The sequence below is a fragment of the Oryzias latipes genome, chromosome 12 (genome assembly GCF_053564925.1).
Source record: "Oryzias latipes strain Hd-rR chromosome 12, Olatipes_Hd-rR_3.1".
NCBI lineage: Eukaryota > Metazoa > Chordata > Actinopteri > Beloniformes > Adrianichthyidae > Oryzias > Oryzias latipes.
In genome coordinates, this window is record NC_136248.1 from 31,378,378 (window position 1) to 31,396,794 (window position 18,417).

The following is an 18,417-nucleotide window of genomic DNA, read 5'->3' on the forward strand; positions in this document are numbered from 1 at the left end:
CAACCGGCCAGGGAAACCGCCGATGGCCTTAATCATTTTTAAACCTCTGACACAGTCAAACTAGATCTGACCAGGTCATGGAAGGAGAACCTGTAAGACTACCTGGAGGGATTTTAATCATTGACTGTATACGAGAACTGGACTGAGTGATTCCTCCCCTTGGAAGTACAGGAAGTACCCGCTGGTTCCAAGAAGCCAAAATGCCATAGACTTCTATTGAGAAATAATAATAATAGTCCGCTTTTTGTGAAAAAAGCGATCCAAACCGAGAAAATAACAAGAATAAAGTACTAAAAACTGATTAAATATTTATTTTGTAATTGACCATGGTATAAGCCATGGCCTTTGAAGTATGCATTATCATAATTAACGCACTTTATGGAAGCCAAGCAACCCCGTGACCCCAAAAGAGATTCGGCAGGTCCCAAAATAAAACTCAAATCAAGGGCTAATGGTTATTTTCTTTTAAAATGCACATCCCTGTTTCAGAGCACGTCTATGTAAAATTTGACTTTTTCCACTTCTGCGGTTTTTGTTTCCATGTCATCACTGAACTCTAATGTGGTTTCCTCAGAAGAAAAACTGATTCACAATTCTAACTAACTTTTTCAATTCTTTACATTTTTTCTGGTAACCATTTAAATATGAAACAGTGACTTAAAAGAACTTTTACTTTTGACCTCCCTGGTGTTTCCATTCATTCATGCCGTTTAACTGAACATCCAATCAATGAGGAGTTTATGTCCACAAAAATCAAAAAGGAAGTCGGCCTCAAACTTTGTCTGCATTGTTTTGCAATCGTATGCATGTGTGTGTGTGTGTGTGTGTGTGTGTGTGTCAGCACAGTATGAAGAAATGAGCCCTGAGACTTCATAACACAAACTGATGGTGAGAGTGGTTGCCATGGAAATGTGGACTCAGACCAATCACAACTTATTAATGGCAGCGTCCATACTGTTAAAAATATGGTGACCGAATTAACTTAATTTAGGTGGAGCCAGAAGTAAACCATTTTCTATGGATGACATCATACTCACTCAGTCCAGTTCTCTCATACGGTCAATGCAACAGACACTGCTATGGAATGAACTACTGCTTGGAAATAATTGAAATATTTAGTCACATTTGTTCCAAAACTGCATTTTCACATTGCAATTTTGTATACAATACTCATTAAATAAATGTACAAGCAAAAAATTGCAATATCGTAATCAGGGGCTTCAAAAGTTGACGGCACCAAGCAAAAATTCGCTGCCCGAGAGTGAAGCAGTCGCGTCTACTTCTTGATGAAGAACAAAAGTTTAATTTAGTACCTCGAAGCAAATAATCAGTGTTTGTAGCGTCAGAAATTTATACTCGCCACTGGCCAACAGCAAGATCTTTTTCTGTTTGGCAAAGAAAAGTTAGGCTAACATTTGCAACAAATTTGCCACGTTTATTAGCTCTATTCTTTAGTGATTTTCTTTAACAACTCCTGTACTGCGTGCACGTGAGGTAGACAAGCGCACGCGATACAAAAACGCAACCCCCCCACACACACACAGAACCCCCCCCCCCCCCCCCCCCCCCTCCCGGTGTAAACCCATTATGCACAGCTACTTTTCCCTGTGACAGAATCAGCTGATTCACGTCGATGGCCTAAATGGTCCGAGTGTTAGGGCACGTCAAAAAAGTGTGTGTGATATAGGTGTAAACCTAAATTCCCTCGGGATTAATAAAGAATCCATCATCTGTTGCCAGCAACATCTCCATTGTTACAGGGTTAGGCGCCTGAACTTTATTCTAATTACCAATTATTTAATGTAACGAAATAGTTACATTAAATACACATAGTTTGTGTTTAAAAAGGGACTGAAAGGTGTGTTCTGTTAATATCTAACACAGCTCATAGATAGAACTTGTTACAGTGTGTATGGATTCTTACCGGTCAACCACTGAAAGACTCACTGGAAAGGTCCGGCAGTCTGCAGGATATCAACGCCATTGTCAAAAATCAGTCTAAATCATCAAAAAGCCAAAAATTAAATTATTTTCTCTGCATTAATGATACCTATTCTCATTGCTTTTAACTAGGACATCTTTTTTGTAGTGGGTTAAAATTGTTAAATTCCACTAAATATCTCTACATTAAAATTGTGTTAAAGTAAGCTAACTGCTAATGCTTGTTAATAAACACGAGCTTTTTTTATTTCAGGTGTAAATCAACAAAGGTCTGAGATAAATATTTGTCATTTTCATAAAAAGAAAAAATCTAATGTCATTAATTATTTTTTAATGTCAGATTCACTTCAAACCTGTACCACGGTGACAGCCAGTTTATGTCCTCCATTCCATTGTTTTCAGAACATGCTAATGATAAAACCTAAAAATTAAATCAGTGATGAAACTTTCAGCAGGTAGCAGAAGATTTAAACATGTTTAGATTGAGGTTATCAAAAATGAAGTTTTCTTTGCAAAAGTGGCTGTATTTTCTTTTTCCACTTAAGGACACAGGTTTATTGGATGTCTAAAACTGATCTTCTCCATTCAATGTAATATTAAAAATATAAAGTTGGGTGTCTTATATGTTTAAAATATGGTACTTTGTAAATTACTTTACTTTTACCTATAAATGGTACCCTCAGTGTATTAAATTTTATTTCTGTGTGCGTGCATTTCTATTAGTCTGTCAAATAGTATCATCTCAGCCAAAACTCAGTGTTTTTCAGGTTGAAACTTTCGAAAAAATCTGTCTTTTACTGATAAGTATTTGGTATGGTTGGCTTTTTTAAACTTTTATGTTTATTTATTCGGCAATAGTTTTAGTCTTTTGTTTGTTTGTTTTAGTTTATGATAAGTGGTAATATTACGCAAATGCTTTTATACTTGTACTATTATGAATGCTTTCAGTTTTATTTTCATTCTTAAGCCTTTTTTTTATTTTGGTAACAAATGGACCTTGAGTCTGTAAAAAAAAACTTCATCGATATCTCTGATATCTCTTTTTTTTCTGTGAAAAAAAATTCACAGAATAATGATGATGTCATCTTGTTTGATTTATTTTTATATTTTTAAAACTTATTTAGCAATTTATTTGACCAGCCTAATTTTCGATCTTTTATTGCTTTGACAATAAATTCTGTTATTTTTTGTATTTATGCCTGTATAAGATAAATGGGTAGCCCCTAAGATAAACCAAATCCTGTTAATTCTGCTTCTAAAGTTTTATTATATTTGTAGATTTGATCCATTGAAGTTGAATATGTATTGGTACCAAATATGATCATGTATAGTTTTAAAATTAGGCAGGTTTGAAGGTCAGGGACATAGTTGGAAGAGTTTTGGGAAAGAAAAATATGTTTGACTTTGTTCCTATATGACATGCTAGTAGTAGAGGCTAAACAATAACTTTTTTCCTCCCTCATTTATTTTCCCTCCATTAGTTTTTTGTTTTGTTATTTGTACATCGTATGCAAAATTGTTTACAAAATATCACACAATACATAGTACATTACTGAAACTACAGTCTAAATCAAAGTTAATCATAAGTACTTTGTCAAAGGAAAGTAAATAATGTACAGTGATCCCTTGCTATATCACGGTTTACTTTTCACGGTTTCGCTACTTCACGGATTTGCATCGTGCATTGTGTTCTGCATTCTGATTGGCTAAAAAAGTCACTCCGCTTCTTCTCTACCTGCGCGTCAATAATGTTGCAGTTTAATATGTACACGTACGTAAATCAGCTTTCCAAATTACGTACATGCAAATCATCTTGCAATTTCAAGTTTCTCTAAAACCCATAGAAAAAGAGCGACAACAACTGTCAATCACTATGTTCTTCTCCCGAACAAACACACACAGCTGCACCGCGGGCTTGAGAAGGAGAAAACACTGCAGCTTCTCAGACTGAAGAGCATTGAAATACACCTGAGCCACTATTTGTCCGTTTGTACTTTGTATTTTTTTCATGATCATTTTAAATTTTCTCCCGTTTAATCCAATTATTCGGGTCGCGGTGGGCGGGGCTAATCTCCGTGATTTGAAGCCTTCTGTTCACATTGATATGGAGTTAATTCAGTCTCAATAATCAGAAATGCACACAACCGGTTTTACAAATGCACACGCTCCGATTCACAAATGTCATTTTATGCAAACGTGAAAAATAAATTCAGAAATACACACCCTGTGTTTCACAAACACACAGATTGTGTTTCACAAATGCACACTAAATGTTTTACAAATGCACAATAAGTGTTTCTCACAAATGTGCACACTGTGTTTCACAAAAAACATTTTAGAAATTCACAATAAATGTATCAGAAATGCACAGTAAGTGCTTCACAAACATGATTTTTAGGTACACATGTGATGTGAACTCACAGATCATTCGAATTGCAGACTGTGCATTCAAAATCCCGTTCTCGTTTGTGAATCTCCCCGTGTGTGTGAGAGATTTTTCTACGGTGAATATTGAGACTCATCTGACGGAGCGGGTCAACTAATGTCACCATTGGCTAGTGAATCTGTCAATCAAACTCATCGGCAAAGCAGGCGGGTTCGCTTTTAGCCAATCGAATGGCCCCTTACACTTTCTCTAAGCTTTCTGCGGGTGGCAAAAGCCCCGCCCTTTTTTGATTCTGGACCAGTCGGTCGTTAGCGTGTTAGCCTTAGCATGGCTTGTCGGTTTATTGCCTTCGGTTGTCAAAAATTACTGGCTTGTGCAACTTTTCAGTGGACCTGGAAGCAAGGCAACAGTGGTTGAATGCAGTTGACATTGAATCCATCGAACTCTGTACTGGTCATGAGATTTAAAATGAATGTTTCACTCGGGATTGTTTGTACGTTATTCTCTTAGCTTTCATGCTAGCGTCATTTCAACACTCAGACACGGTTTTGATCATATGAAGGTGGAGGAGAAAAATCTTCAACTTCCACAGGTTTTGTGGAGAAACTGGCATCACTTTGCTCCGTACCACGCAGTGGGACTACATTACCTCAAGTTCATCTCACTGTCAATCACAGATACCCAATACAGCCCGAAGTCACTTTGCTTGACCTTAATTTTATTTTTTTAATAACTCAAATGTCATTGATTTTATATTGTAACCATATACATATACACCTCTTGGCCAGGTCACCCTTGCAAAAAAGATCCTCATATCTCTGGGTTTTATAGCTGGTTAAATACTACACAACAAAAGATGGTCATAGAACAACAAAGTGCAAACATTCACCCTTTATTGCAGAGTAAAATTCAGTGAAAACATGGACAGATTAAAACATCAAAATTTAAGCAAATGTGGGATCTCTACTGATTTGAATTTTATTTAAACTGGAACTAATTTTCATAACTTCCTTACATACAATGAAGTCCCTTGAACAATACAGCAGTATTGATTTGAACTCTGTCTTACTCCCCTCAGTCTCTCTTCTTCTGTATGAAATTGTGTCGCCTAAATTTAGTTCTAAACACACTGGACAGTAAAGATGTAGGTCCACTCCCAAACGGTCTGAATTCCACAATGGGTTGATGTCGTCTTGCAGTTCCAACATTTGTGGACCCAAAAGGGGACTGTCCAATACCGGGACATTGATCCCAGGATGAGGTTCAGCCATGGATCCACTCTCCTCCCATTCAATCTCTGGAACCAGCATACCCTGACAAAAAAAAAAAAAAAAGATACTGTTTATGAACAGCACTGTTTTTTTGTGTTTTAGATTATGTAGGAACAGTGACCGACTAATAATAACTTATATTGTTGCTTGCAGGCAGACCTCATATCTCCATAACTGTTTATAATTTGCAAATAAGTGAACCTTAACAAAGTAGTGACATTAGTACATCTGATGGCTCATAAGGCCATGCATTGTGATGCATTTTGAACTTGCAGATGTGCTATTCTTCCTACAAACAAACAATTTAGGGAAATTGTTTGCACCACACAACAATAATCCTTTTCATTCATTTTCGATGAAAATTCACTGTAGTCATTATGATTTCATGATACTCTTCTTGATACTTTCCACTTTAGTCAAACTGCACACAAATCAGTTGTCCAGTACAGTGAGATTAAATAAAGCATTTACCCGGGGATCAGAAACAGGGTTCTGGGTCAAGCCCAACTGCCACAGCTGATTTGGTGTCATGCTTTGCTCCGTCCTGATTGGATGGGTGTCCCACGCGTCACTAAAGACATCCAAACTGGCCTGAATGCGTGGTAGAAAAATGTAATGGCAGCAGAATACGTGATGTGACTGATATTGAGCAAGTCTTGGTCCTCAGGAGAGTGCAGGATGTTGTAATATAAACCAATAACACTCACGAAGACATCACACCAGAGGAGCTCAATCCTGTATTTGGAAAAAAGCAAAAAGAAATATTATATTGTCAGATTTATTTTTAATACATCATTCACTTTTATGTATCAGGGCTCCAGACTAACTTTTTTCACTAGGAGCATAGTGGCCCCTAACTGAAAATTTTAGGGGCACAACCAGAAAATTTAGGGGCGCATACCGTAAATCAACATTCTAACCAAATCTACTAATTTCCACTGTATTACAAATAAATACTTTAATAATAGATGCAGAAATTACAATGTGCTGTTTCTAATTCAGTGTCATTTTATTCTGCACTTTTGAAGATGCAATATGAAGGTAAACTGACATCACCATCGCTGTCACGACAGTTCAACTAAGTAAAAATAGTAAAAAAAATACCATACATTTAGAATAAAAAAAGTTTTTAGTAACCAGTGATTACCGTAGTAACCTTTCGTAATTTCACAGTTTCAAACAATACTTAAATGTATGTAAATATTAGAGGATGGAAATTCATGTTGGTGACACCAAATAGGTTTAGCCAAGATGCACAATAAGCGTGTTTGAGATCACCCAGATGGACGCAACACTGCACAGATCACCTGGTGTGTGACGTATATTTTTGTTTTTGCTCCAACATCACCTGTCAATCAAAACAAAAATATCCCGAGAAAGGGGTGAGAGCAAGACACCAATCAGAGCGAATGCAGCTGGAAATTTAGTATTGAACTGACTAAAAGCTGCCCTACAGACTACAAAACAATGCATTATGGGACATGCGTCCTGATGGGTTTTTTGTAGTTCACTGATCAATTAAAATAATTTAAAATACCAACTGATTAAAAAAAGGCTACATCCATTACAAAACATTAAAATAATTATAGAAGATGTAATATCACAGCTCATACTTAGGGGGAGAGGCATATTAAAACGAAATTGAATGTTAAGGACAACTACTAATTCCTGGTCTCTTTCAGTCTCGCTGCAGCTTCGACTTCATGCGAGTTTGAGACCCCTGCTGTACACTCTGTCACTGGTACACTAGCTGCAGGTCGGAAGAACGAATCAATAGTTCGCTTGCTCATAGCTCAGACGCACATATCAGGTTGTGATGATATTTGTCTCCGTTTCCTTCCCACGGATGTTTACGCGCGCTCGATTATCTCTAGGCCCCGCCCCTCCACATATTTTAGCCACTTGCAGTGACTTTCCCTATTCTTCTCAGACGCATTGGCCGCCTCAGGCATCACTCAATGAAACGCGAGTGTGTGCTCGCGTGTGCTCCAGTCTCATGAGTATTCGCGCGAGTGTGTGTGTCTGCCTGCGTGCGTGTGCGCTCGCGTCTCATTGATGATTTCATCTCTCATTTCATCGATCATTGACGTGCTCCTTTCATGTTTAATGTATAAAAAATACGGAGGGTGGGGGAGGCAAATTTACTGGTAGCACATGGGTGTAAAATTCAGTCGCACACTCTCAAAGTTTGGTCGCAAAATGCGACCAAATGGACGCAGTCTGGAGCCCTGTGTATATATTAAAGCTTCTAAAACTAGGTTCAACTCACCGTTGATTGTGTGTACACTTTTCCCACAATGAACCCGTTTGTGTCAGTTGTACGTACTGTGAGCATTAACTCGGCTATGCCCACATTTTCCCCTCCGTGATCTCCTCTCACCCTGACAATAACATGAAAATCATGTCTCAAACACATAATTACAAATGCATCGCCAATACGGTACACATCAGTTTAAAATGTAATGTTCTTATGTATGATGCCAATAAGTAGAATTTCTAGGTTAAAAAAATTGCAGGAGTGGGTTACATGTATCACTGGGGAAAAAATGAGGTGAGAGAGACTGTTGAGGGGGGGTAAATGTTATTCATGAGGGGAAAGAGTTTTAGAGTTGCCTTTGTTTATGGAGAGGAGTCTAAAAAAAGTAATTTTATTTTTGTACAAATAACCAAGTACTTATACTGCCTGATATGTGAATAAAATATTTCTTTATGAATGACATGAATACCTCAGAGGAAAGCCATAAACGTTCACAGCGTCACTGAAGAAGGCCAAGTGGGTGTCTGCACAGTTGTTGTCTGCTATCTTCTCAGGTACAGGATACATGGAATACAAGTACAAATATTTTCAACTGACAGATGTTTACGGCGGCAAAAATGCTAAATTCCCAATTGACAGGTAAAACAGTAATACAATAGGATGATAAAATATGAAATAGAATAGAATAGAAGGCTATTTAATAATCCCTGAGGAAAATGTTTTTAAATGGCCATCTTAAAAAAACACATAAACACACATGCATTACAAATAGAAATATCACAAAATAAAAAGATTGATAAAAAAAGGTAAATAATTGGAAAATCAGTGGGTAAAATTAAAAGAAATTACTTGTAAGATGCCCTGCCAGAGAGTTGTATTGCCTGATGGCACGAGGAACAAAAGATTGTCACGCTGTCACGCTTCAGAAATTCCTAGAGAATAAATAAAAACACAACAAACATGGATTAGATCATTTAGCTGTCTGATCTTAAATTACATAATTTTCAAATATATGAAAGGGGAATTTTTTTAAAACACTCTTGCTATGATTACTTGAGCTTGTAGTAAAGAACACCTTTAAAAAATCAGAGACAAGACACTGATCACAGGAAGCCTGTGTGTAATACTTACAGTAACTTCTACTCAAATCACTGTTGACAGCTGATTTCTCCCATCCACCCTTTCTGTGACTACTTATCGACTACAAAACAGCCTAAAAGCATAATGTTTGGGATTCTTGTCATTACGTCATTGGAAGTAAAGATACGGGGATTTTAGTGGCTGACACTCTGACACAATCTCACAGGGCTGGTCATCACAATTAATACGGGTTCTAACGTTAGAAACTTAATGAGGCTTCTTTCATTCAACAGTGGATTCATGTCTGTTATATTTAAAAAATGCCGTTTTCATGAATGTCATATGAATTAACTTTGTTGCACATATCCACCCCGTCTTAAAGTCTGGGTTGTGAAAATGCTGTGTCTAACTTTAACCCGGATCGCGTTTACATAAGGCAGCACACGGAACAACTAGCTAGTTATCATAGCATAGCATCAGTGTTTAAACAAATCGCCGTCTCCAAATCAATACTTTTTATTAAACTTTCTTTGCTGCTGTAAATCCGGCATGCTTTTCCCCTAAGTTCTATCTGAATCATGTTAAGAACCTACAGATCATTGGCTATAGACGCTAGCTTGAACCGACACCGGCTTGAACTTCACTCACAACTTGCACAGGCTAAGCAAAACAAAGCTAAGCTAATTTGCGGTGGGGGTACTCTGCAAACGACTCGGCTGAAGTGTTCATAAAGCATTCACACATGTCACTTGGCAAAGGAGAACGCTTCAACTTAGTATTCAATAACATTACAGGACGTACAACGAGGGAATGATCAAATAAATGCATTACTTACGGGCTGAGACTGATCCCGTTCAGAAGACCTCTCCGCCATGTTTGCCGCCCGCGTCCTTTCAACTGCTGTGCTGAACAGCTCCCTCCCTCGTCACTTTGAAAGTGAGGAGTGTAAGGGGCCATTCGATTGGTTAAAAGCGAACCCGCCTGCCTTGCCGATGAGTTTGATTGACAGATTCACTAGCCAATGGTGACATTAGTTGACCCGCTCCGTCAGATGAGTCTCAATATTCACCGTAGAAAAATCTCTCACACACACGGGGAGATTCACAAACGAGAACGGGATTTTGAATGCACAGTCTGCAGTTCGAATGATCTGTGAGTTCACATCACATGTGTACCTAAAAATCATGTTTGTGAAGCACTTACTGTGCATTTCTGATACATTTATTGTGAATTTCTAAAATGTTTTGTGAAACACAGTGTGCACATTTGTGAGAAACACTTATTGTGCATTTGTAAAACATTTAGTGTGCATTTGTGAAACACAATCTGTGTGTTTGTGAAACACAGGGTGTGTATTTCCGAATTTATTTTTCACGTTTGCATAAAATGACATTTGTGAATCGGAGCGTGTGCATTTGTAAAACCGGTTGTGTGCATTTCTGATTATTGAGACTGAATTAACTCCATACATTGATGATTAAAATTATTATTTGACAGTACAGTACAGAAGTTATGTGTTGAAAAAAAAAAACGTTTTTAAAGTACTTTGATTTGTGAAACAAATGTTTGAGCCTGTAAAATGGTTTGTTCTTTCTTTTCTATGTATAACAGAGTATTTAATTGTATAATAATTGTTAAAAAAATATAGGTTTCTACTTCACGGATTTTGCCTATCACGGGTTCTTTTTGGAACGTAACCCCCGCGATAAACAAGGGTTTACTGTAGTCTTAACTCAAAGAGCTAGCTACATCTAGCTAGCAATAGCAACATGACTCACTACGTATGTTTCCAGAAAACTTCTGCGCGGGGAATAATATCCTGGTTACGGTCAGCGCTGCAATAGAAACAAAACTTCCACCAAATAAAGAAACTTTGTCTGAAATGTTTTCTGGCGAACTCATCCAGCGCTTTAACAGAGTCAAGTTTAACTCACGAGGAAGTAAATTTAAAGGTCCCGCCCTTTTTCTTTAAGGAACACATTTTACTTACAGCGCCACCACAGGAAGTAGTCTGTAACTGCATCTCTGAGTTGAAAGGAAGGATCCATCCAAAATATAAATATAATTATCAACTCTAAAAACAAAAAAATAAATGAATTTAGAATCTTAATGACGTAAGTAAATGAATAGATCCTAAGATCCCAGCTGATGGCTGAGTTAAGATCAGGGGTATCATAAAACAAGACCTGGGCTCATGTAACTGCCTTTAAAAAAAGTTAGTAATATTAGACAATGTTTTTTTAAAGCACGGAACTGTTTTATACAATTACTGGTTTGAAGCCCATTGAGAGGACTATTGTTGTAATATTGGGCTCTAAAAATAAAATTGAATTGAATTGGACGGTTTCTGTCCTGTTTTTATCAATAAAGGAATTTAGTAACTATGTTTTCTGTTCCTATTTATATCCAAGGAACAGAAAATTAAACGGTATTAATAAATGATCCCCCCAAAAGATTCTGGTAAACTTTTAGTGCCTGGAACCAAAAAGTTGGTGGCGGGTTTTGTTTTATGTTGTTTTCACAATACGATAAATGAGAACCATTTGGTCCAAATGCCTCCTGGATGCCTCCCTGGAGAGGTGCTCAGGGCATGTCCCACTGGGCGGAGTCTCCACGGACTGTGGAGTCTTACACATGTGGAGTTCCCAGAAGAGAATCAAAGCCAGAAACTAACCAAACTTCCAGGAAGTTATTCAGTTCCAACAGCTGCTCCGTTGGGGCCGCTGGGGCAGCAGAAAAGTGGCTCATCTTACTTGTCTTCTAATGCTCCTGCATGGAGGATCTCCTCCCTTTGGTTGTCCTCATCCTCTCTTTGGAAAGTCCGTCTGCATTCACACTGAAGTGAACAGTACCAGAGTTCATCTGCAGGAGAACAGAGGCCCTTGTTTTCAGGAGAACCAGAGTTCTCCTGTTTGGTCCAAGTCAGAGTTCAGGTAAAAAAAAAATAACTTTTTAGCTTCATTTTAGATCATTTACCTAAAAAAGTTTTTATTTCTAGATCTTAGCTGGTCAGGGGTTTCCACAGCAACTCGTCACATTCTGTTTGGGATTTGCTTGCTTTATTTGGCTTTAGTTTTACGTTGGAGGTCCTTCCTGACACAACCACCTACGTTTCCCTGGACACTGGACAGAAAGCTCTGGATTAGTGCCTCCTCATGGTTCAGTTACCCTGTCCTTCATTCAGAGCTGCCCGACCCCGGTCCTCTAGATTTTTTTTAACTTTCGTTCCAGCTCTCCTCAAGCTGCATCCTGCTGCTTACCTGGATCAGGTGTGTTCAGTCAGTTAGAACCTGAGTCAGCGATTCGTGCAGGATTAGGAGGTTCTGGAGATTTAGATGATCGTTACTCTGAAACTGCAGAGATGGAAGTTAGTTTTACAACATTTTTGATTGCAAACTTTACAAAATATGTACAGACAATCTCAAAGCAAGTCAACTCATAAGATTCCAGTTAGATGACCTTTAATGACAAGAAGGAATCACAACAGAAAGCAGTGAATTTATAAAAATATGACGAGAACTGATTTGTTTTTCAGGTTTAAAGAACAGAGGGTGGATAACCCCAGAGCAGATCGGTCTGTTCGGTGGTGGAGAGTGAGCTGTGGGGAGGTGGGGGTGCCGGAGCGTAAAACAGCTTTAGAGCTGCTACAGGGATCTGTAGCCAGCAGAGGATTACTGAGGATTAATATAGCAGTGAATCTACTGCTGTGTCTGCTGCACATAAACCCACAGACATTTCCCATCATGATCTGCATGTCTGTTATGAAACAAACTGTTACGGCTTTCCCTGCGGCTGCACGCTGAGCACCAGCATTTCTGTGGCGTTTCTACGTCTGAACAGCTGCTGCTGCATCTGCTGCCTCCATGGCAACTGCTGCATGCTGGTGGCAGAGTCACGGCAAAGCGGACGAGTTCCTGAACAAACGCAAGGAACCGCTCTCCTCTTTGCCCACCTGGGTTCAGCACAGCCTCCAGTTTTCATTTCAGTCAGGAGAAATGTTAGGAATTCATTTGTGTTACTGACCAATGCAATATGTCTATGATCTTTGGTGGTTAGACGTGTTGCATTATTTGGGAACAAAGACAGAAAAAAGAATGCTAGCCTTTTTTTAGTTCAAATAAAATCGACAGTGCAATAAACGAGCTGGCAGCAGACACCTTGTTTATCCCGTCAACTCAGAAACTAATATCAGTTACATTAAATTCAATGTTTACCATATTTTTCAGAGATGTGAGTGTACGATCTAGATATGAGTGTATGATCTAGATGTAAGTGTACAACCTTGATGTTTGTGTACGACCTAGATATTTATGTACGACCTAGATGTTTGTGTACAATCTAGATGTAAGTGTATAACCTCGATCTTAGTGTACGACCTCGTTCCTTGATACTTCTTTGGCTACTCGTCAACAAGACCACAAGATATTTAACCCACAAGAACCCAGACACATTTTTCCTAAAAATAAAAATGATGGTTATTTGACCAAAAACCAAGTGGACCATCAATCTATCCATCTCCATCCATCCATCCATCCATCCATCCATCCATCCATCCATCTTCCTCCGCTTATCTGGGGCCGGGTCGCGGGGGCAGCAGTCTAATTAGACATGCCCAGACTTCCCTCGCCCCAGCCACTTCCTCCAGCTCCTCTGGGGGGACCTCGAGGCGTTCCCAGGCCAGCCGAGAGATGTAGTCTCTCCAGCGTGTCCTGGGTCTTCCCCGGGGCCTCCGCCCAGTGGGACATGCCCGGAACACCTCTCCAGGGAGGCATCCAGACTAGATGCCCGAGCCACCTCAACTGGCTCCTTTGGATGTGGAGGAGAAGCTTTTTTACTCCGAGCTCTCCGCGGGTGACCGAGCTTCTCACCCTATCTCAAAGGGAGCGCCCAGCCCCCCTACGGAGGAAGCTCATGTCAGCCGCTTGTATTCGGGACCTCGTTCTTTGGGTCATGACCCAGAGCTCATGACCATAGGTGAGTATTGAAACGAAGATCGACCGGTAAATTGAGAGCTTTGCCTTTTGGCTCAGCTCTCTCTTCACCACTACGGACCGATACAGCGACCGCATAACTACGGACGCCCCTCCGATCCACCTGTCAATCTCACGCTCCGGTCTTCCAACACTCGTGAACAAGACCCCAAAGTATTTAAACTCCTCCACCTGGGGCAGGGACACTCCACCCACCGAGAGATGGCAAACTACCTTTCTCCAGTCCAAGTGGACCACCAAATCAATTTCTGATCATTTTCTGTTACACTGATGTCACCCTGAGAGGACAAACTACCTTTCGTTGGTCAAGAACCATGGCCTCAGACTTGAACACATTGTTTGACAAAAATCCAAACCTTCTTGACTTCTTTTTGAAATCTCCCAAGAAACCGTCCTTCAGGCTGCTTCTGAGCCTCATTCTCTGGAGATAAGAGTTCAGTCAAAGTTCAAGTCCATCCCTGCAGCAGCAGTCATCATCTCCATTCACTCTTCTGAGAACAGGAGTCAGCATCCTCCTCGTCTGTAGAGAAAAAAAACACACCTCAAGGAAAAGGCCAGAGGCAGTTATGGCAGAAAAAAAACAGAGGAGGGCGACAGAGCAACACAGTTTATTTGGGATTTTTGAACAGCAAAGTTCAGGACACACTCTGTCCATTTCTCAACTAATATTTTGTCTGATGAGACACTGGCTGGTCCAGCTTCTGCTGCTGAACCATTGACTGCATACGAGAAGAATGACTCCTCCCCCTGGCCTTCCAAACAGGAAGTACCTGCACAGTCCAGGAAGCCAAAATCTCACAGGTTTCTATAGTGACAAAAATAGCTAATACTTAGTCATTAGAAGACAATAAACAACAGACTGGTGGTGGGAGTGTGATGATGTGGGTTTGCTTTTGAATTAAGAACAAAAATTTAAGACCTGATGCTCACATGCTAATGTTGTAGCTATGCTCTTAGCTAAAAACAAAGAACAGAAAAAACGTAAAAAATGTCCTTTGAAAAGTTTAGCTTTTGTCTTTAATAAAAACCCTTTTCTACTAATCAACTAAAAATGTCTGTAATTTTTTGCTTCCTAACAATCTAAAATGTCCCTTATTTCTTTGTAACCCTTGTGCTATCCTAGGCACTTTTACATTGGGAGTTGGGTCATCTAGACCCACTAGACAGTGCTCTGAACCTTTTTTCTTCAATGATTTGTGATCTTCACTGGTGTCCATGGATTACATGAAATCTTTCCACCTTTATCCACCTTTGTCATGGTAGGGAGAACACCTCAATGGAAGGGGGGAGTCATCTAAGATAGCACAAGGGTTAACTACTGACAATCCATAAATGTCTCTAATTTTATGTCTTTGATTTTTCTTTGAAGAGAGAGTTTCCTGCTCCATCCTCTCACTTTGACAGTGACTCTGTCCTCCAAATCCAAATTCTGACTGACTTCATTTTCCAGTCTTTTTATTTCCGTTGAGAGGTCAGAGTTGGTTTGGACCGCCTTCTTGGTTTTTGCTTGGAGTTTCTAACATGCAGATTCCAGCCTTTCCACATCCTGAACAAAGCGTCGGACTCCTTCCCGTCTTCTCTGCAGATCTTCTGTTTCTTTTGTGAGTTCCTTCAGCTCCTGGGTGAGTCTGTGATGCAGGATGTTGAGCTCTTTGGCGTCATTCGACTGCTCTCTCAGCTGGGACAGCTCTGCCTGCAGCTCTTTCTTGAGTTCCTCCAAACGGTATAATTCTTCCACCATTGCGGGGAACTCTTCTCTCATTTGGTCTCACTCCAGGATTTCTGTCTACAGCTTCTGAAGCTCCGTTTTCAGAGCTGTGGTCTCCTCTTCCAGAGCGTGGACATGGTTGAACTCCAGTTTGTAGTCCATTTCCAGGACTGCTTGGTGGGCGACCTTTCTCTGCAGCTCACCTTTCAGAACTGCAGATTTCTTTTCCTTGGTTTCCTCTCCTGTTTCACTCTTTCATGCTCTAATTTCAGCTCTTCAGGGACCCACAGTTCAGACTTTAGAGTGGCCATTTCCTCTTTGTTTTCACTAATGTTTTCAGAGAAGTCAGCAATTTTCTATCTTTCTGCGTCACATTTCTGCTGGACCTCCATCTGCTGTTGAACTTGTGTGTTCAGGGTCTGCAGAGATTTGAGCAGCGATCTGAACTCAAATGTATTGAATTCATTGATGATCTGCGTGAAAGTGCTTTTCTCTTCTGTGCAGAGTCATCCGGGTTCAAGACATTAAGATGCAGGAGAGAAAATCTTTTTCTCTGCTTTATTTTTTGACATGTGAACAGCGGTGCAAGTTCACTGTGTTTCTATGGCGACGACAGCAGGATGAAAACCGGCACCAAGGACAGAACTGTTGCTGCACCTGCTGGGTGCTGAAAGGAAAATATTCTCCAGAAGAAAACTTCTCTTGGTAGTGTTTTAAAGTCTGTGCTGCGTTCAGGGACAGCAGTTGGCAAGAATCTGCGTTTATTGTCAGGAAAATGATAATTTTCTTCCATTTAGTGTTTGGCTTACTGGAATGCACCCTAACAGTGAAATCACACGTGCAACATCTCAAACTATGCTCTCAGTGATGGAAGCAGCCCTTCAGCACGATGCTTCCACCCCCATTAGATCAAGTAATTCCATTCTGGTCTCATCTGACCACATGTCATTCTCCCAGTCCTCCTCTGGATCATCCAGATGGTCTTTGAAGAACTTCAGGCAGGTCTGGACATGTGCCATCGTAAGCAGGGGGATCTATGGAGCTCTGATGATGACGCTGTGTGTTACCATAGTAACCTTTGTTTCTGTGGTCCCAGCTCTCTTCAGGTCATTGACCGGTCTCCCAGCATTTCCTCACCGCTCTCCAGACTACTTGTTCCATGAGGTGAGATATCCTGTGGAGCTGCAGGTGGAGGGAGATCACCACCAGTAAGGTGATCTTCCATTTTCTAATATGTTTGCTCTAATAGTTGATCTCTTCTCATGAGGCAGCTGCTAATTTTAGACTGGTTCAGGTCTGTAATCCTTTCCCTGGTGTCCTTCGACAGCTCTTTGTTCTTGGTCGTGGAGGAAAGGTTGAAGTTAAACCGTTTAGGGGTGTGAACAGGTGTTTTTATACAGATGATTTTTTTAATAGGCAACCAGTGGAAACAGTCATTTACGGCTTTAACCCTTGTGCTATCCTAGGCACTTTACCGTTGGGAGTTGGGTCATCTAGACCCACTTGACAGTACTCTGAACCTTTTTTCCTCAATGATTTGTGAACCTCACTGGTGTCCATGGATTACATGAAATCTTTCCACCTTTATCCACCTTTGTCATGGTAGGGAGAACACGTCAATGTAAGGAGGGGGGGGTCATCTAAGATAGCACAAGGGTTAAATGCTTTCCTCGTGTCATGATATGACGCAGATTCTGAATGACCCAAGTGCTGGAACCCAGAAGGAGACTCGGACAAGAGGTACGTTTTTAGATTTAATTTGGCTGAAGGTGAGTGTTGGCGTCTTCCCAGAAGGTGGAGCGTCAGCTGGCTGGAGGCGTCTTGACGAGGAGATCCAGAAGCGAAGCACGAGTGACCAGAGGACTGCGACCAGGTGAGTATCAGAGTGGATAATTCCTGAGGCAGATCGAGATAAATAATTAAAGGCATGAAACTTGGCAATAAACAGGAGCAAGGATAGGCCAGAGTAAGCACCATGGGAGGAACAACGAACTGGCATTGACTAAAGATCCGCAGGCTCCTTAAAAAGGCTGCAGCAGTGATGAGGTGAGTGAGAACAGCTGGTCGCGTCCAAGGCAGAGAAAGTGGGGGAGGGGAGAGTAACTGACAGGCCACCATGACACCTCGTTTTAAAATGTTGATATTTATTACAAAAAGCACAACGTGTGATTTTTTTTCCCCATACAGTAAAGTACCTAAAAAGGACTTGATGATCATAAGAATTCTTGTTTCTAAATAGAATCCACCTGAATGTAAATAAAATGCTCATTTTCCTCTCCACTTGTTACACATTTGCTGCATTTTTTTTATCAGTCTCTGTGGACAGATCTGATTGTAAAAAATTTTAGATAAAACGTGGGAAATTTTCCTGGAAGACATGTAAGATGCAATGAAATCAGATTTTAAATAAGCTGAGATACGAGGAGACAAGACGAGACGAGATGAGATCATCTTTATTGATCCAATCATGATGGTGCAAGAAAAGTAAAAAAAAATCAAAGGGTAAAAAAATTATTTAAAGAAATGAAAATCTGTAATTATTGAAACTATCCAAACATGGACAAAAATACCAGTAGTGACAGAAATAATTTTGCTTTGCAGTTTAATGAAGGTTAGACGTTCCTCACACCTGACAGCGATCACAGAAGAGGGCTTTTACACTGCAGGAGTGGTGTTTCTTGTTTTTTTTTCTGTCACTGGTGTATTTTTATGATTTCCATCCTCATCCTTCACCTTCACACACACTGAAATGGGCTCTGCTCCTCACACAGGTGAACACTCCA

General features: G+C 40.1%; 2 protein-coding genes and 1 long non-coding RNA gene across 10 annotated transcripts in view; 1 reads left to right on the forward strand and 2 right to left on the reverse strand.

Annotated features, from left to right (window-relative positions):
- The window catches only part of rasgrf2a (Ras protein-specific guanine nucleotide-releasing factor 2a), a 53,514-nt gene extending 42,658 nt beyond the window's left edge, over window positions 1-10,856 (reverse strand). For 2 of the 5 annotated variants that reach the window (XM_023960386.2, XM_078956111.1), the window contains exons 1-2: window positions 10,714-10,855; window positions 1,925-1,964 (exon numbers count right to left, since the gene is read on the reverse strand). The gene's annotated coding sequence lies outside the window, so the exon portion shown is untranslated. Of the gene's footprint in view, window positions 1-1,924; window positions 1,999-10,713 lie in introns of all 5 variants that reach the window. The other 3 variants (XM_023960387.2, XM_078956112.1, XM_078956113.1) reach the window with 2 other exon arrangements.
- On the reverse strand, window positions 5,204-10,173 carry LOC144996324 (uncharacterized). 2 transcript variants are annotated; one of them, XR_013659321.1, is made up of 7 exons: window positions 9,771-10,173; window positions 8,705-8,787; window positions 8,325-8,401; window positions 7,868-7,979; window positions 6,306-6,333; window positions 6,070-6,189; window positions 5,204-5,640 (listed from the first exon to the last, which is right to left on the reverse strand). It is a non-coding gene; the product is annotated as an uncharacterized LOC144996324 (long non-coding RNA). The 2 variants fall into 2 exon arrangements; XR_013659320.1 differs by lacking the exons at window positions 6,306-6,333; window positions 7,868-7,979; window positions 8,325-8,401; window positions 8,705-8,787; window positions 9,771-10,173 and having other exon boundaries at window positions 6,070-6,299.
- A 5,226-nt stretch (window positions 10,857-16,082) lies between the features above and the next one.
- Window positions 16,083-18,417, forward strand: part of ankrd34ba (ankyrin repeat domain 34Ba) — a 32,160-nt gene continuing 29,825 nt past the window's right edge. The window contains exons 1-3 of one of the 3 annotated variants that reach the window (XM_078955709.1): window positions 16,083-16,847; window positions 17,426-17,507; window positions 17,583-17,680. The gene's annotated coding sequence lies outside the window, so the exon portion shown is untranslated. Of the gene's footprint in view, window positions 16,848-17,366; window positions 17,508-17,582; window positions 17,681-18,417 lie in introns of those variants that run through there. The other 2 variants (XM_078955711.1, XM_078955710.1) reach the window with 2 other exon arrangements.